General features: G+C 43.5%; 1 protein-coding gene across 2 annotated transcripts in view; it reads right to left on the bottom strand.

Moving 5' to 3' along the window:
• The window catches only part of DRD2 (dopamine receptor D2), a 32,524-nt gene extending 14,663 nt beyond the window's left edge, over nt 1–17,861 (bottom strand). For both annotated transcript variants that reach the window (XM_076358580.1, XM_076358581.1), the window contains exon 1: nt 17,803–17,861. The gene's annotated coding sequence lies outside the window, so the exon portion shown is untranslated. The remainder of the gene's footprint in view (nt 1–17,802) is intronic.
• Between the last annotated feature and the right edge of the window lie 2,281 nt (nt 17,862–20,142).

Here is a 20,142-nt window from a genome sequence, read left to right as displayed (position 1 = left end):
GGAGCCAGGATAGAGGCTGTAAATGCAGAGCCAGAGTTTTCCTCTCCTTTGGAGTTAACTCCCCGTTCTTTTCAGAGAGCAAGCTGAAAAATATGTTTGTTTGCAATGCCTGTATTTCTTGGCTCCTCGTGATTGATCATCTAATTACATTTGTGGCAAACAAGCATGACATCTCCCTGGCAAATGTGTAATGTTCACAACTGGCAGCAACAAAACCGTTTGTCTTTCTGGCAAGATCTGAAACATGAAATGTGTATTAAGCAGAGAAGCAGAGTTTGCTCTATCATATAGAGATAGATGTACCAGAGAGCGCTCTGGGAAGCAGGGGGTAAAAGGCTCCAGCAGAAACTCATACCTACGGCTCACCTGTGTTTGAATAGTATCCTGGGTCTGCCCTCTGTTCTTCTTAGTTCTGTGCTAGGTCAGAGCTGCCCTGATTCAGTGCAAACATCTTTTTTTCTCTCAGAAATAGCAAAGGTGTAGCACTCTTTTTGGTCTTTACTCTGCTTGCAAACACCCTCAGGCATAAAATACTCACAGGCCTGATCCTGAGCTAGCATCAGTGTCTAGCAGACACCGTGATGCGTGTCCTTACAGCATCTGGTTTCTGTTTGGTAAAGATTTGTGGCCTTTGGAGCTGATCTGGGCCTGGCTGCCAAAACATGCAGTCAACCTTCACTTCTTCATAAAACAGTATGAAATTCCCTAAGGTTTTGCCCCAGACATAATGCATTTAAGATGAAGTTTGGAGCTCAGCCTGGAGCAGGCTGGCAGAGGTAGGAGCAGGAGCTGACGGATGCAGCCGCGGGAGCTGCGCCCTGCTCCCTGCCGCCACGCCTGAGCAATGGCTGAGTCGCACCTCCCCTGAGCAGGCAGCGCGCGGCGGGGGCTGCAGGCAGCTGGCAGCACTGATGTGATCTGGGGAGGCTGTTGGTTCAGCATGCTTTCAGGGGGCAAGCTTTCCCATGAACTCCAGACACAGTCACGCTGCTCGGCTTGGGACTCCTGGTTGCCAGAGCGCCTCAGTGACTGAACCCTATGTAGACCTAACAGGAAAACAACAACAAAAGCCACCAGCAACAATATCCTGATGGCAGAAGTTTCCACAGCAGCCTCAGAACAGTCTCTACCTCCCTTTCCCAAGGTATTTCTTGCACGCAGTTCTTGCCAGATTGCCTATTTCCCTCTGCTGCTTCCCAGACGTACCCAGCAGGTTGCTGAAAGTCTAGCCTAGGACTATGTGAGAAAGGTGTTTAGAGACAGATTTGCTCCAAAGGCATTTCTGTTTCACAGAAATCAATGTCTAAGTGAAATTTGCACAGTACAGTGCCTCCCTGACTATTGTCATCTTCCTCTGAAATTTTGGAATCAATGGGCCACAGGAAAGCTGTCAAACTGACATCCTTTCTGTCCTGAAGATGCTTCTCGATGCTGTTCACTGGGCTCCACTGAGAATGCGACTGAGGCATCCCAATCAAGGGAAATAATAACATATTCTTTTGCAGTAGGGAGGTGGTGGGAGAGAAAGAGAAGGGGCAAGTGTGTTTGAGGAGCTGGTTTTTTTCCCTGTTCAGGAGCACTGTGCAAAGGAAAGCAGCTTCTGGAGTACTTTCGCTGTTCCTTGCATGTAAGCCCAGAATTGATAATCCATGCTGTGAATTCCTGGTCATGGTTCACTGGAGAGCAAGGAAGGTGTGTGACAGCTAGCAGTGAGTAAGAACCTCCTCCCATCCAGTTCTGCGCAGGGGACGGTGTCTGCAGGCATTGAGAAAGAGGAGGAAAGGCCAGGAATTAGGAAAATATTGTAAATTCTGTCTTGACCTGAGAACCATAGTACCCACTGCCGCTGCTAAGGCTGATGAAAAATCACGGCCACCTGCTTTGGCATCTGACACTGCAGGATCAGCCGATACACTGAACACAAGAAGCAAAGTCCTAGTAGCTTTAAATAAACCTGACTCTCCCAGGCACCCAGTAGGACATGCAAGTACAGCAGGGATTTGGCAATCATGACTGATGAGGTCCTGGCAGTAATTACATTTGAAGCAGTTTTGTGCACTGGCTGTATCTCTTCAGAAGGCAGTACTGGGCAAACTTAACTTTCTACCCTCCTTGCATTTTCTTAGTGGTAAGTCTCTAGTAATAAGTAGAATACACAAGCAGTAGGCTTAGCTACCTCTTCACCTAGAGGTACAGAAATTAGAGACAAAGATCCTGACAAGGCTGGGTTTTTGGGGGGGGCTGAATCTAACCTCAGCACTGTGCAACCTTCGTATCTATCCAATACAACAGTTCTTCCCATCAGCTCCTTGCAAAAACCTCTTGAAAAGCTTCCTCCTCTCCTGCCTTTCTATATGACTCCCCATTCTCCAGACCCTTTGTTATTTGAAATACAAGTGCAAGGCATTTTAAACAGAGTTATTTCTCACTTCTGATTCAGAAACGTTGCTGCATTTCACTCGGTCTTGCGTAATATCTAATTGGATCTTCCTACTAGAAAGCGTGCATATGTCCCCCCGGAGTGTGTTGTAAAGCACCTAATCTAAGCACTTCCTCCTGTAAGTGCTCAGAAGTGCTATTAGCATGGGGTTTGTATATAATACACTCCTGCCGCATAGGCCTTTGAGTCACTGACTTTAACCATTCTTCTCGCTGATGCCACAATATTTTCTATTCACAGCGCTTTACTTCTCAATAATTGCATTGTTCAGAGCTCTCTGCGCTAATTCTGTGATGTGACTCACCACCTCCCTTACAGCAGCAATGGGACAGCGGGTGAAGAGAACCACAGCAGCCTGAGCTCCTTTCTCTGGAACGCAGAGAGAGTTTCCTTCCTGTGGGAGTGGGTGACAGGATGATCTTCTTTCAATAGCCTTGTAACTCAAGAACTGCAAGGCTGAATCCTGGTTTTAATGCAGATGCTCTGATGCTTTTGACTTCGAGACGTCACTTGATTTCTCAGTTCTCCATTTGTGGTATTAGTGCATTAATCATCCCTTTTTCCCTATGACGCCATGAATTTTCACCTGAGTTTGAAATTGCATTGCAGGGAGAAGAGGGAGGAAGGTTTTTTTTTTCCCAGATCACTTGTCCATTATCCCTGGGTACAGTGCTGATGGAGCAAAACATTTCCCAGGACTGCTACGGTATTGGCAGAAGCGGCACAAAGGGAACAGAGTGTGTTATTGCCCTCCCTATTGAAAACCAGCGCACGCATTAGTCTGGTCCATTTGGAGAAGGATGTTCTAAGGCTGAATTTCACTGGGAATTGACTGCCTCCTGCTTTCACGTCCTTTGAAAATCTTGCCCTTAATTAAAGGCTTGCCAGGTTTTTTTGCAAGTCCTAACGGAAGGGAAGAACTCAGTGATATCTTTCCTAGAGGTGGAGAAATGCACATTTAACTTGCTTCAGCGTGTCTTTCTGCTAATAGAAAGCAGATTCCATTTTTAAAAAGGCCTTCTCTCTATTCAAGACCTGCAGCTTGTCATGAGGTTTTATCAGAAATTACTTGGAATTTTCCAATTTTAACATTTTCTCATTCCAATTTGTTAAACAGCCAAAACTAATAACTTTTGCAAGGAAAAGTTGTAGTGGGTTGTTTGGGGTTTTTTTCATAAATGACCTTTTTAGGATCTATCAGGATTTCAAACCTGTTAAAACATCTCACGTCAAAATGAGAAAAAAAATATAAAATAACTGTCTCCTCTGAAGTTTTAGTTAAATATGCCCTTTTCTTTGAAAAGATCTAACTCACAACATTTTGGTTACCCAAGGTCGGAATATATTTTGCAAACATTTTTAGAAAATTTGGAACCATTTTCCCCTCGGATAGGGCTTCCAAGACTTCTAGCACGGGCTCTTAAACCATCGCAACAGCCATTAGAGCATGTGGTCTGACTGCTAGCCCTCCTCAAAGGAGACTTGACAAATGCACAAACAGTCATCTCAAACCTAGAAAGGCAGCTTACATTGCAAATCACTAGTTTTCCTTCCAGAATGGAAGCAGGTATAAATAGTTTCCTCCAGCAATAATCTCCTTCCAGAAAACCCCATTGCTCCCTCTACCCACCAGAAGAGAGATTTGACTCCTGCCTGGCAGGCTGCTGGAGTAGAGCCACTGATTCTTGTTACTCTTTTAGAATATGTGGGTACAGGGCAAGCTTTAATCTTTTGAACATTTGGCAGATTAAGAATTTTGCAAGCTGGAGCTACTCCAAATGCAGCCCGCTTGAACAGTTCTCAGCTTGGTGGAAAGGATGGGCAGACAAGGATTTTTTAAAATCATTTCTGACTGTATGTGCTTTTGATTTTGGACACCCAACCAGAAATATAACACAGATCTTGATTTTCAGCATTTAAAGGTGAAGAATTTATTTCTTAAAAACAAAGACCCATTCCAAAGTCTTATGTTGGGCTCATTTGAAAACAAATTGTGGAAACAATCAGATCTTGCACTGCAGGAGCTCATGAAATCTGTAACAGCTGCAGATAAGATTGTGAATTAATAGCGTAGGTATTGCATATCATTTCACTCCTGCGTTCTCACATGGAGATGGCCACTGTCAAAGACAGGTCTTCTGACTAGAAAGACATTGGTTCTTATTAAGTATTGCACTACTAGAGACCTAACATCCTGTTTGGTACAAAAGCCCATTTTTTTCTTAATTCTTTCATATGTATCCTAATGCCAAATCTCTCTGCCTAGATCTGAGCCTCCGACTAATCTAATAGATTCCCAGCCTTATGATACAGGTGATCTATCTTCTTTTAGAATTTGTTATGTGTTTGAGATCATCCACCAACGTCTGCAAATAACCCTTAATCAGCAGTAGAGCTAACTGTATTATTTTTGAGGAATTGAAAAGGTTGAATCTCTTCGCGCCCCGTTCCCAGTAGTTACGTATAGAGGCGGCTGAAATTCGAACAAAATATTTACTTTTAAGTACTGGTTAAAATGTGGCAAATGTTTAAGGATTTTTTTAAAAATTATTTGGGTTTATCTGTTTAACGTTCACTGTACATTTTGGTGCTTGGCATTTGAAGTGTATAACTTAATTTGCTGCAGAAATAGATTGTGTTAATTCCTTAGTTGAATAAATCTTTTTTTTCCCCTCCAGTCAGGCTTCCTGTGTTTATGCAGCACCTAGCACAAGGATATTTCAGCTCTGAGTCCTTCAGCCATACTTTATTAAAAGTAAATAATAATAATTCAGATTGAGGAGATCAAATATTTGCCTTCCACTTATGTCATCTAACATTCATTTAACATCTGCTCTTTTCATTGCTACTCCTATCACTAAGCTTGTTTGCAAAAATGTTTGCCAAAAGAAATGAATTCCAGAGGAAGGAGAGGTCTTTTTTCCCTTCCCTTCCCTTCCCTTCCCTTCCCTTCCCTTCCCTTCCCTTCCCTTCCCTTCCCTTCCCTTCCCTTCCCTTCCCTTCCCTTCCCTTCCCTTCCCTTCCCTTCCCTTCCCTTCCCTTCCCTTCCCTTCCCTTCCCTTCCCTTCCCTTCCCTTCCCTTCCCTTCCCTTCCCTTCCCTTCCCCCTCTTTTTCTTAGATTTTGTGGGTGTTTGCTCCACACCATATATGACTAATATTTGCCATGAAGTCCCTTTTAATAGATTCTTTGTAGAAGATTTGATGAAGATGTGTCAATCAACACAACATTCACGTGACTCCATCTTGCTCTAAGTGCCACTTCCCTGTATTTGAAACTTCAAGAAAACATTAGGTGAATTACTGTCCTGTCCCTCGTGGCGAATGAGTACAAATACAGGCTACAATCGACAGAGGGGAGGCGAGGAGGCTCTGTGTATTCCTCCTATACGGATCAGCCAGTGCTCCTCAAAATTCAAATCCTAATGATCTTTAATCATTTAATCCCTGACCCAAATCAGCTCCACTGTTCAGCTTAAATCCCACCTCTGTCATCTTTGCAAGCAAAACGTGAGTAGAAGGACATGTCTCTAGCTCTGGACCTATCCTTTTACATATCCCACAGAGTGGGCATTCAGCCGTAGAGGAATTGGGCTGGATCATCAGCTTCTGTAAATCAGCATCTGTTATTGTGGCCATAGTGCTGGAAAGGACTTGGAGAGTCACGTGGTTCCTGCTCTGCACCATGGCTGTTCCATGACAAGTGTTTGTCTGAACTTCTCGATCCAACCTTCTTGAATGTCTTCCAGATACGCAAAATGGTTCATTACCTTTTATATATGCAATATATATTTTTCCACTCCAAATTGCCTTTCCGTTCTAAAGCTGTTGCATCATTGTGTCCCCTCTTTGTTCAATTTAGTCTACTCATGGAGGCAGAAATTCACTATGCAACAGATCTTTTTCACTGTTACTTGTTGTGATACAAAAGCTCACATTCTTGGAAGAATTCTTGCTCCTAGGCATGATTTTCTTCCCAGTGGGAGTTTTGTCGTGATTTCAAATAGATTTGTCCCTCAGCTTGTGCAGCAGAGGTAGCATATGTATTTGGATCTCAAGCAGACATGTGAGAAAGAGCCACATGCAATAATTGAAATAAAACTCACCCGAGAATGCCAGGGAACCAATTAAAAAAAAGAAAAAGCAGAGTGTAAATTTTCCAAGAGTGAGCTTGCAGAGAGTTATCAACTTGCCATTGGAATGCCGATAGAACCCGTTTCCGGGTGCCATTCTCATTTCAGAGGCTGGGGAAATTCGCAGGCATGTCCTCCTGCGATGATGGTGCAGTGACTCCTCGCTCACACCCCTCTTTTCCCAGGGGCACCTGAGGACAGCCACTTCCCTTTGAACACACAGCAGGGAAGCAGACTAAAAAGGAGCCAGGCATCTTTTCCCCCCAGCCTTTTGGCTGAGCTAATGAAAGATGCAATGTGACAAGGAGTGTCATATGTGATCAGATAACCCTATACGATGTCGATGTTGCCCCCGCCTGACTCACTGTCAAATCCCTCATTGGGATTGCGAGAGTCAAGCACTCCCTTGTGCTCCTGCTACAGCAATCCAGCATCTGCGCTCCCAGCGCCCCGTGCCCAGCTTGCTCCACAGCTGTGCCCTGATGTGCCTCTCATGGAGACAGAGGGGAGGAAGAGAAACTGGCCTTCATCCTGCCGGTGTTTGAGGAGAGGATTTTCAAACATGTCTAAAGAAATCGAGTGTTCGTTCTTACTTGCTTTTACTTGTGGAAGCTCCTCAACATTCTATATAGGCCATCTGGTTCTGGTTGCTCCTTGTTGAACCCTTCACCAGCTAAGTTATTTCAATGGTTTTATCCTCGTTTCCTAAAGAAAGACGCTCATCTGGTTACACTGTTGGGGAGGGGGAAGAGGTTGCTATCTATGCATTTGGGGGGTGTATTTTTCTCTGCCTGGCCTTTGAAACTCTTTGGCTGGTGTCAAACAAGCTTCCGAAGAGCAGATGGGTCTTACACTACATGTTAATGTGGTGAAATGTTTTTGAAATTTGTGTGCACTACAGGGACATGTTTTGTGAAATTTGACAGTGGAAGGAGAAGATAGCCATCTTGTTGTGTCTCTTCAAAGACCTCAGAGAATCTGTATGGGTGATTCAACCCACAGGAACGCAGGTATTTTGCTTCCATCGTGTGTAGTACAACTTGTTTTCCAGGTGAATGCATGGCTGTTTTGCTTTGTCCTGAGCTAAGATGTTAGAAAAGTGGTTTAGGATTTTATCTGTCCTGCTTGTTTTTACTAGGCAGAAGGCACTAAACGGAACTTCTCCCACAGGCCTTCATTAAAATTCAGGCAAGCTCATTAGCATTCTGAAGTCTAACTACAGCACGTGTGCGGATCACAGCCTAAGAATAGATTGGTTTCCCAGGTCTCCAGCCTGTTGCTAGAGTATCCCTTGCTCAGTTGATGGCTTTGGGCTGATTCTTCAGTGGGGGAGCGGGACCTGTTGATCTGACAGCTGGTAGAAACCTTGAAAAGACATATATTTCCCCCCCGTACTCCACATGACTTGTTGCTAGCATCACTGACAAATCCCTAGCCAGGGGAAAAGGTTATTCCAAGCTTCAGTGCTCAAGAGATGTTAAATTTTTTGAATTATTTGAGCTGTTTCAGTTTCAAAATTGCAGAAAAGTCTGCTTGGTCAGAGGAGAGAGCTGTTGTAAGTGGGAGCGGGTTGCAGGACTTTTTACTACACTGGCTACCTCTTACAAGAGGCCAGCATAGACTAGCTGGTTATGTTTGGACTAGTAGCCTGTGTAAATTCTGCCATGGCCTTTGCTGCATGAACACTACATTTAGTTTTAAACACAGAAGGGGCTCTGGGAGGGTGCTGCAAATCTCAAGGCACGGAATGACTGAAACACTGCTCATGTTTCATGGTTTTCAGCGGAGTGGAGCCACTTTGGTGAGGCCAGCCGATAACCAGGACTTTTGCCTGTGTGTCTCTAGCTCCGTCTTAGCCTGGGGATCACTGCGCACACCCACCAGCTGCTCTCCTAAGTTTTACCTGTTGGCTTTTACACTGTCAGCAAAACTTTCAGCCTGCTGTGAGGCATTAGAATACAGAAGGCTTTAGTACACAAAGTACAGCCATTTTGTCCTGAAAAGTTTGTAAGTTAAATCCACAAAAGGAGCAACAGGAGAGGACAAGAAAGGCAGCATTGTTACTGTTGCTGTTTATATTGCAGAAATACCCAGGCTCCTTGGGAACCAGCTTCCCTCTGTGCAAACACTAAGCAGTTTACAACACAAGCAGCGGCTTGGCTTGCTCGCAGAATTGATCAGCCCCAGCATCCAGACCCAGCACCCTTGGCCTGCAGCCCAACAACCCTCCAGGTTTACCGGCTGAGGTTACAAGTGGAAGCGGTGAACAGAGTATCTGTGAATGCTGTTTGCACTGACAGCTCCTCCAGTAGAATTTATCTGGGCTCAGCTGCCAGGTACAGTCACAAAAAGCCTGCAACTGCGAAAGTCGTAAAGAAGTACAAGCTCTGGCTGGCAGGACCCCTTTCCTGCAGTGTGCACATCTAACACCTAATGCAGTGAGTACTTTCTTTTATCTGAGGCTTTTAAATGCAGCCATTGCGTACAACGTCCATAATGAATCCAATTGATAAATCCAGTAATCTGGACCTGCTCTAGTTATGAATTCCGTATTATTTCCATATTCCTTTAATCCACAAAGTCATTAACAGAGCTCCAGAAAGTCATGAATATTTCCACCCTATTTGGTGGGGAGCAGATACTCTTTCAGATGAAAAGTTACAAGGAGCCACTAATGTTTTTAATTATGGAGTGCTAGGTACAAGTTACCGTGAAAGTTAAGGCAGGACTAAATCCAGTGCTATCTTCAGTGGCTGTTAAATTCATCAGCAATATAAATAAGGGGGTGCAGAAGACTAAGAGCAAAATGTGCATGATCTGAACACAGGTGCCCTACTTGCTGAAGGTGAAACGAGCACAGAAGTCCAAGAAAAACCTCCAGCAGGCACTGGCCTTTGCCTTCCTAAAAGAAGTGCATTGTAACAGTGCAGAGGAGAGATGTTCTCTTTTCTATGCTCATCCCGCAGACACAGCTCCCCTTCTGGAGCCTGTGGTTCTCTCCAGGAAAAAAGCAAATTGCCGTCTGTAAGTGATGTGATTTGCTATGCAATCAAGGGTTGCTGTTGTTGCTATGACTTGAATTTTTCACTCACATCAAAACCAGATGCATTCTTAGTGGTCAAGGTGTTGCCACACCTGACACATTAAGGATGTCTTCAGAATAATATCTTTGGGGTGGACACTGAATGCTGATAGAAATGTCCAAGTTATTGAACTATCTGCTGCACATATTTAGTAATTGCTTTACTTTAACATTCCTTTGCATGTACTTTTTTTTCCCCATTATTTTTCTAAAGTATGTTTATTGTCTCTGCAAACAACGTCTGTAATGCTAAGGTTTTGTGGGCATGATTATGAGGCCTTCTGTATCAGAAATTCAACAATAAACTGAATCGCAAAATGTAGCCCCAAAGGATCTTAACTTTATTATTATCTCTCTTTGTCATTTTCTGTTACTGTTGTAATTTCCTAATTGATTCTTCCTTCACACTGAAGAAAAAAAAAAATCTACAGATAAATAAAAATAACACTTGGAAAGGATGACAAAGGAAACTGCAAAGAAATAGACATCATATGTAGACAAACATCCTCCTACATAATGAATAATTGCACATCGTCATTGCATGGATTTCTCCTTTTATTAGTAAAACATCTTTCAAAGGAAATGCGTATGCTTGTTCTCTAGAAAGAATATTTGGACTTTACTGGTGGCGTGGAACAAGGGAATGGTAAAATGCCAGTGGCAGAAATGATGTCTCTTCTAGGAACATTAACCTCTGTCAGAAGCTCTGAACCCAGAACTTTTGCAGCTAAACAAAATGTGTTAGTGAAGAAATTATTGAATTTGTATTGGAGAGGGGGAAAGGAAGGAAGGAAAGGAAAGGAAGGAAAGGAAGGGAGGGAGGGAGGGAGGAAGGAAGGAAGGAAGGAAGGAAGGAAGGAAGGAAGGAAGGAAGGAAGGAAGGAAGGAAGGAAGGAAGGAAGGAAGGAAGGAAGGAAGGAAGGAAGGAAGGAAGGAAAAGGAGAGGAGAGGAGAGGAGAGGAGAGGAGAGGAGAGGAGAGGAGAGGAGAGGAGAGGAGAGGAGAGGAGAGGAGAGGAGAGGAGAGGAGAGGAGAGGAGAGGAGAGGAGAGGAGAGGAGAGGAGAGGAGAGGAGAGGAGAGGAGAGGAGAGGAGAGGGACTTGTCAGAAAAGCAGTTACTTTCTGCAAAATACTGATTCAGTTCAGTCCAATGGAAATAGTTTTGGCCATGAAATCTTCAGCTAGCCCTAGTTCTTACAGCTCTCTAGAACCAATGTTGTGATTGGGGGTATCAGAGTAAGATGTTTTAAAAGGGTGCTGCCTCTTCCCACCAAATTTGCTCTTTATGCACACTTTCTTTTGCAACAAGGGTAGTAAAATTTTCCCAGTTTTCTCAGATCTTGCTCAAAAGACGTCTATGCCAACTGAGCTCTCACTGTGATGCAGTCATTGTGATTCTCAGTGTGATGCCTTATCCTGCAAAGTACTCATCAATTCCGCCGAGTGTTTTAAACATAAAACATACTGCACAATGCCACAGACTCTTTTAGAACACAAGGGGCCAGGACAGGTCTGGGAAAGACTTTATGTGACTGAAACACGCAACCCTTAGCAATACACAGTTGTGTAAAGCCGATGTTATTTTATTTAAGCCAGTGAGCTATGTGCTGCTAGTTCAATACCCAGCCCTGTGTCTCTGAGAGCCTGACCCACCTCCCAGGGGAGTCCCTGAGAGTGTGCCTGCCTTGCAATTTAAATGCATTAGCCTACTCTCATATGATCCGTGCTCAGAAATATCTATAGGCAGAACTCCAATGCCCAGTACTCATTAACAGATAGGAAGGAAGCCCAGTAGTTATTAATAAATATTCTAAGCTCAGCTTCTTCAGAGTGCCATGCGGACACTTTGAGCTATAGCCAGGCTAACAGCCAGCGATGTGGATGGAAACTGCGTGTGATCAAATGTGCCGATATTTACTCTCAGCCCTTGTCTTCAATCTGGAAACAGATCCACACCCAGGGATCCCTTCCACCTGCCAACTCTATCTCTAGCAGTTGCCCCAGTGCTACCCTTGGAAATACTAAAGCCTACTTTACAACTATTTGCAAGATTTGAGGAAAAGACTGCTCTTTTAGTCTAGTTTTCTAGAGAGGAAAAACCAGGGGAAACCTAAAGGTTCACTGGTACCTTTGTGTGCAGTTGTAAAATAATAATAATAACTGTAATGCTTTAATAACCTCCTGTTACTCTAGCAGAGGTCTAGAATCCCCAGTCATGGATCACGACCAGCTTGAGATGCATGCTTTGCAAATGAAAACAAACCAATAATAAGGACATGTAGGAACCTTTACTAGCATGGGGATTCTAATATTGACTTTTTGATTCCCTAGTTAATAAGATAATTAAACCCCTCTAATTATTACTGTCTGTTTGCCATTAAGAAAGTGCAAATAAGGAGCTTACACATGCCCAGCCCGTTCACTCAGAGTCATGGTGAGCTAAAGTATTCCTGTACAATCACAAACACATTTTTAAAGCATCCATAACCTCATGGGGATGACAAATGATTCATGTACTGGGACCAGGGTGATTCTTGCTGTTTAATCATATGTATGGGGTGTGTGAGGTGTGTGTGTGTGTGTTGTTTCTATTTTTAATGCTTTTTAAATTAATAAGATCTTTATAAGTATAGCTTGTAGTAAAATTTGACTCCTAAATCTGTGTGTAAATGTCTAAAGGAAAGCAGGCTGGCTGGAGGCACCCTGTTCTCTCTGATGTGAGAGCGCACTAGATTCCCAAGCATGGAGAGAAGGCTGTACCTCAAAGGTATTCTTGCGTGGAGTGGTCACCCGAGAAAACAGATAAAAAGGTTAGAAATCTAACTTCAGACTTCAGTAATCCTGTAGGTAATCACATTTTTCTGGGCTGTCATACAAATACGTAAAAGCTTGAAATACACAGATAACAGAGGTAACTGGAGGTCAGAAGAGTGCCTGTTACAGACAGAATCCTCATTTGCTAAAACTCCAAATTGCCTGAGATATCGAAATAGCGTTTGGGGTGAGGATTCAGTTTAGACAGGTAATTTGCAAGGTGTAATATATTAGGTAATAAATTTAACTTTTCTGATAAAGCGTCTCAGCTGCAGCATTCAGGGGAGCATGCTTCAAAAACCTGAGATGTTGGCAAAGAGTTCATTTTACTATAAAGCTGCAAATTGCGCAGTGCATTCTCAATAGTGTTATTTTGCTGATACATCCCCAGCCTTAGCAGTTGGCAACCTGAAGCAGTGAGCAAAATCGAATACATGCATTTATCAACTAATAAGTGTATTTCCATCTCCTGGGACATCTCAGACAGAAACAGCTGAGGCTACAGGGTCTGAAATTTGGGATAAATAATGGAGCACGTACAAATCAAAATGAACGTTAACTGCAAAGGCTGCACAATTGCAGTGGATTTCACTTACTTCAGCGGGACTGGATTGCACTCTGATTAGCTTTCCCCAGACAGCAGTACACAGGTTCAGTATGTTTATTTAGATCCATTAGAAATTTGAAGTGTGGACGTCACTGTGATCATGCAGGCCTACCTACAGGGCTTAACACTGTGTTCTATTATTGACTGCTTTTATTGCTCCTTACAGTCTCTCTCTCTTTCTCCAGTGCTACATAACACATAAGGCTGCATTTACATTTTCTGAATGGACTAATCATGGTTCTCTGCTTTGATAAAGAATGTGCAGCCTCCCACATAACCACATGGAAACCAACAGGGGAGAGTAAACCAGAAATAAACCCGTTCTAGGGGGCTGAGAGAAAAATACCCACCAAGATAATTGGGAGGGATGTACAGAGAAGAAGCAACCTGAACACAGTCACATCTTAAAAAAAATTATAATGCTAAAAATATCCAGATGAAGGACAGCAAGAGAAAACACGATTGAAGCGGAACAATTGGTAGAGGAGTTAATACTTATTAGCAATCATTTTAGATTGAATATAGGTTGGTTTTGTAACAGCACAAGGAATGATGCATTTGACAGGACTTAAACAATTGCCTGCCCCTTTCCCAAAGAATCTAGTTAGCAACACCCTGGCACAAACCGATCAGTGTCGCGTGCTCCTAAAGAGCTAGCCAAAGCAAATACAGTTACTAAAGGTTTTTATTTGTAAAATACAGTGAAGTTAGATCCCAAACAAATCTTTCAAATCTTTCCTCCCTATATTCCAAACCTTAATATGTTTTAACATTTAGCCTCCTGTGTTTTCTCCTGTAGCCTTAAAAGAATAACCCTGAGAGGCCAGACAAAGTTCAACGAGTCCGGTATCTTTTCTCCAACAGTATCCAGAAGCTATTGCCTGGGCAAGAGAGTAAGAACGGAGCAAATATAGATGATATTTTTGCAAGTACTCTCCCATCATCCAACTGTTTGCATCTCGGATATTTACTGAGCCAGTGTGGTTTCTATGCATTTATTATCGATCAGTGGACTTCTTTCCCTTGGGATTGAAATTGCCTAGTGTCCCCTTGCACCTAGGTCAACAACATTTAGGAACATTTAGCATCCAGACGTCCTGTGGCAAGAAGCTTTACAGCTAAATTACATGTTATGTGTAATACCCCCTGTCCTATATCTCCTGGCATTGAAATATCAGCTGTGTGCATGTGAGAAAGCAAACACTCCTTTCCAGGTTTCCTAAGTGTTCAGAAGAAATTTGTGCACAGAGGGTGAAACTGAAAAAGAGTTACGATGAAAGTATTATAAAGTTCATGAGCCAAATCCATCTTATTCATATCTGAAGAGCTACAAATTGTGCATTTGAAGATAAGTATTTTTCAAAGTTCCCTGTTGTTTTAGAGAATCTGTATGTAATATTTGTCAAAGAATATTGCTAGTGAGAAAAAGGGTATGTCTAGCACAAGGGTGTTAAAGACAAGCAAGCAAATGCTTTGTAGAGATAGAGCATAGGGCTTCAAAGTTCGTTCCACGGCTTCTTTCACACGGTGGAAATAACAATGTCCAAAGTTTTCCAAGTAATATGAAATTCTGCTTTCTTCTGGAGGAAGCTTGATTTTTGTTTCCATCCAAATATTCCCTGCAGTTTCAGAGGCAGCTTCAGAACATAATTCCATGTTAATACCTTGGGTGCCAAGGACGAGAAAGCCCAGGGGTAAGTCAGTTCATACCTGGTCCTCAAGGTTTTTACAGTCATGGGGCCATTTGGCTGTTACATAGTGCGGACCTTTATCTGTCCAGTAGGATTATAAACGACCCATTCGGCAGCAAGGGTTTTTAAAAGATGGCAATGCCTTGTGAGGTTTTTTTTTAATCCAGTGATTAACACAGAGGCATGCCAGGTAATTACACTTTCCGAGAGTAAGTTGTACCGTGGAAAGAGCAATTCTCTGTGGCATTTTGAGATGCACCAAAATGTAAGCATTATAAGCTCAAATTTGAATTCCAAAGTCTAAGTAAACAGAGGATGGGAGGGCGGAGATTTGCTGATTTAATACAAAGGATGGATTTTAGAAGAAGAACACACAGGAAACCATACTTTACGTGCTAGGCCTTTCTGTTTCATTGAGGGGGCATATCTTAGTCACAGGTCCTCACTGGTCTGTGCCATTGTTCAGACCTTTCAACCTAGCTGCAGAATACTGCTGTGCTGTTCCAGTCGCATTTACCAGCGTGTTTGTAACTTGTGTTATCAACTGACCAGTGCCTTGAGCCTTTGCTAATGGTAGTAACAGCCTGAGTCTGCTAGCCTGAGGGAGTATGAGGAAGAATACATTGAACCAACAATGAAGTGCCATTAAAGGAAAAGCTGAGTATTTTTCCCAGGCGGGTGTCTTATACTTCAGCAAAGCTGGAAAAGATTAAAGTGCAATCTTTGTGCTTGCTGCCTTGCATGCAAGCAGTGCATGCAGAGCGAGTGGATGTCAAGCTGTGATTCCCTTGTGAGAGGAGCGCATATATATAAATCGCCTTTGCTTTGCAGATTTATGTGGATGTAACCTACTCGCTTCAGTGGGCTTCATGACGATGTGGGATTGGGTTGTGGGAGCAGCATCAGGATGGACGCTATGTGACCACTTATCTAATCTAAATCATGATGCAGCCTTTCATGCAGAGTGTGAAAGTGACACAGAAGCAAAATGTAAAGGCGAAAGGAAGCTGTTTGGTTCTGGGTATGACCCATGTTAGCTACAATATAACCTATACTAACTGTTAACCCAGCCTCGCCTGGCTTTTGAGGGTTCACATGCTTCTCTCTAAAGTCTGAAACACGCGCTTTTGCTTTATAAATGCTACAGCATACCAAGTTGAAGCTCTTTTTTACACACGTGCAATCTCAATGCATGTGTGCCTATGGAAGTTATATGCAAATGTAATAGCACGGCAGATTTTACACAGTGGATTTATGTACATGTAACTGCATGAAATGCATTTGGGTGGCATTTTGTGATACGTGACACATCAGGTAAGGCAATTCACTTAATTCGTGTGAGACAACTGCTCTCTAGCTATCTTTAGAAATATTAAGGGAAAAGGCAGGGCCCAAACTCACATCTTTGTAATTTTGCTGACATATAGTTATTCCTCCTGATGTTACCATTTCAAATGGTCAGGAGATCTGAAGTCTGCCCTTCTCTTTCTTTCTCGCTCCTTCATACTTGCCTGTCATGCCATACACTGTCTATGTAAGCAAAAGATAATCACATGGTACGTAAATCAGTGGAAAGTACTTTTACTAAAACTCTGTTCAGAAGTGTGGGAAGTAAAGAATAAAGGTTCTAATGTAACAGAATTTCTGTAGTATGGAAAAGAAGTTAAATGGAAAAAAATAACAAAAACTACAGAGACAGCGCTCTTTACACTTCTTCGATGGAGTTAGCAATATTGTCTGTTTTATAGACTGTTTTTTCTAGATTGCTACAAGCAATTCATGGACTTTTACCTTGAAAGAAAGAAATAAAAACCCATAAGCACAGGATTATGACTTCTTGAGACCTTTGTGTGGTTAAAGAAGAACAATTACATGAAACACTGAGCATGTAAGAAATATGACCCACGCTATTCTGCAGTCAACTGCATGTGTAACCTATTTGACCTGTTATATTATAATCTTGTGGATGGCTATTTATAAAACAATCAAGTTATTTTTCTTTTTGACTTTGAACTCTACTTGAAGAACAGTGATTCATGCTCCACATGCTGTTAGCTCTACGGCTCCATGCTTCGCATGTGGGAAAGTCAGGCTGAGAGAGTCTTGAGAATTAACATGTGAGGATGTGTTATCTGTGTAGAAACCACCTACAGTCAACAACTTTGAACAAAAATACTTCAGCACTGAAGAGGACCCAACGCAATCCTAGAGTTTGCTTCCCTGCCCTAAATCCCTGGTTTCCACTGGTTTCAAAAAGCCAGATGAACCTTAGAACCGAAGGGCAATGGAAAAATATTAAGATACAAACAGGAACAATTCAGACTTCCTTCATGCCACAAAGGTTACTGTAAACCTTGCACAAAATCTACTTGCAACATTCAGAGGAGTATTTCTGAAAGATTTCCTTCCAGGGCTTCTTCAGGAAAGGGTGGCAGATCTCCCATCCTTCACTGGGAAAGATTGTTCAACATCAAGGCTGGTGCTGAGAAGGAAGTTTTAAGGGACACAGGTTTTGCCATATGTAAAAAAAAAGAGTGTTGTAAGAGAAAAAATAGTGTTTTCCCTCAAACATTTGACTGAACAATCTCATTCTTTGGGGAAATGGAATGTACCTACATTATATCCTATCTACACATCCTCCTCCTACAATTTTCCCTGTCAGTCTATTTCCATTGTGTCTATGTGAGAGCAATGTTAAGCATCAAACTTCTAAAAATGATCCTAGCTTCTGAGCAACTCTAAATGCCTCTTCAGCATTTAATAACAATTGTTTATTGGTTTGCAGTTAGTGTTTCAGAAGAAAAAATTAAGACAGTCTGCATTTTTAAATTGGAAAACTCACGTTCACCTACTCTATTTCAGAAGAGAACAGCTTAATGGATCATTTGGTATAATGACAAATATTTTCTTTTTCTACTGTCTTTATTTACATTGCTAGGCAGTGGTGATTACAGCAGCTACTCTTCTCTCTATTCCCTTACCGGGATATTCACAGCATTTGTGTTTCTTGAAGAAAAGCATCAACACGTATCTCTTACCTTCAAGCCATACGAATCTCTCGAGCAGAGGTGGCAGTACTTTGTGTCAAATATATCCAAAACACCACAACTCTCCACCCTGGCTTTTCTCAAGCTCTCCCGGGCTTTCAAGCAGACTTTTTGGTATTCAGTATTCACGCACACGCAGAGGAGCAGAAAGAAAAAAAATCACCTGCCTGACCCCTGCAAAGTGGGACTTATGCAGATGAAACTTGCTGCGGTTAACCCCAAGCTGAGCTAGCAATTGCTAGAACTTTGAGAGCTCAGGGAGTGTATTAGCTTCCTGGGAAGAGGCGATTTCGGAGCAAAGCTCCCCTGCAGTAATTCGCTGTCCATTTCTTTCAGCGCCTCGCTGGATGGAAAAGCAGCAGCTCCGTCTCCATTTCCCAGAGCCCAGATTTGGCTAGCTGGTAATCAGAGCCGCCCCTTCCTCCCACGACGAGATCCCAACAACCTGTTTCCACTACAGCTCCCTTCGCTGGCCGCGGGGTGCGATTTCCCGCAGCGCTTCCCTTTCTGCCTCGCCTGCTGGGGGGCAAAGTTTCCCCCCCCGAATCCCACCGACTCACGCCGGGGAGAAATCGCTCCCCGGGGGTGACGGGCGGCTCCTCTGCCCCGGGGCTGCGGGACGAGGTCCTCCGGCGGGTGTGCGGCGGGCGGCGGCGGGCGCGGACGGCAGCTTCAGCACCGGGAGCCGGACAGCGCCGGAGCGGGGCGCGGGGCGCGGGGAGCCGGGCGGCGGCGGCGGGGCGGAGCGCGGCCGCGGGGCGCCCGGGGGTGCTCGCACGGAGGCAGCCGCTCCCGCCGCAGCCCCGGAGACAGGAGACAGCCGCGGCCCCCACCCCGAGGAAACCCCCGGTGGAAACGAGCCCTTCCCCGCCTGGCTGCCCTGCCCTGCGCACGAATGCCGGCTACTCCGGTGGAAACGGGGCAGGCAGCCCGCAGGCTCTGCGCGCACTCCCAGGTGAGTGCCGGTGACTGCCCTGCAGGGTCTGGGAATGCTGGGCAGCCTCCGGGCTACACGGTTACTCGCTGCCCCTGCACATGCCCAGGTCTGCGCACAGCTGTCCGGTTTCACCCGGAAGGCAGGGAGAATATGGAATGACCCTCCAGTATGGATAGGATAGGATAGGATAGGATGGGATGGGATGGGATGGGATAGGATGGGATGGGATGGGATGGGATAGGATAGGATGGGATGGGATGGGATGGGATGGGATGGGATAGGATAGGATAGGATAGGATAGGATAGGATAGGATAGGATAGGATAGGAAAGGAAGGCAGAAATTTCTGAGTAAGGAAGCTGACTGTAGTTGTTATTTCTACTGGAAGTAGCTTGTATACTTTCTTTGTAAAGAAACGGGTCAATGCCAAAGAGGGACGTCACTCACCTGCATTCTTCCCCAGTGGAAAAGTCCCAGCACGGTCCTGTGTATTTGCTAACCACCCAGGCTAAAATTCTCAAGAGCTCCTGGTTTAAACACTCTCTCTAATGGTAAACAGATCGCTTTGCAATTCAAATACCAAGATAAACCATTTCCCGAAAGGATGATGAAAGTGTAGCTGCTGTTGCGATATTTTAATATCTTCTTACTGTTTAATATCTTTAACACTACCTAACTTTCAAAGCATTAGGAGTCCATAATTTGAAGGGTGTTTCCTAAGAAAGCTTTCCTTTTTTCCAGAAAGGGCTTGATTCTCTTTTCTGAATGTATTTTTCATATTACCAAGTAACACTAGACGAAGAGAAAATGGAATGAAACCCATCTCTACGGTTAAGTTTTAAAAAGATTGACTTTCTGGAGGATTTTCTACGAAGGAGTGGATCTAGCCTACTGCTTTCAACCTTTTCTGACCGTGGAACCCTAAACATTTTACAGCAGAGCTACTGACCCCTTTAGGATATTGCATACATGAATTGCTGTGAAACATAGATACGCTTGTCTTTCTGAGTCATCTTTAGTGTTAAAGTGAAACCGAATTGTCTTGAACTTTGCAAGTGTTCAGTTCTTTCCAAACAGTTTCCTTTTTATCCAAGTAACGTTCCACTGTGAGTTTTGCAGTGACAAGGTAGCCAAACGAGTACTAGAGCTGACACCTTTAGCACAAACCCCAGAAACAGTCACAGGAATTGCTGCAACATTGCAGTAACCTGGAATTATTCCTCTGAAGTGCTAAACTGTTACTCAGTGCCAGTGTAGGAAGCATCAGACATTATTGTTTTGGTATATCTAGAACACCAATTTCTCCTTGAAAGCGGGACAAGAAAGTTTTAGTACATACGACATTTTGCTTGCCTCAAAATAAATATATTTATTTAATGGCTGGACAACACTTCT

This window comes from Aptenodytes patagonicus, chromosome 23 (assembly GCF_965638725.1).
Source record: "Aptenodytes patagonicus chromosome 23, bAptPat1.pri.cur, whole genome shotgun sequence".
NCBI classification, from domain to species: Eukaryota; Metazoa; Chordata; class Aves; order Sphenisciformes; family Spheniscidae; genus Aptenodytes; species Aptenodytes patagonicus.
Note: the sequence above shows the minus strand (reverse complement) of the source record. Positions and strands in the feature narration are given on the sequence as shown.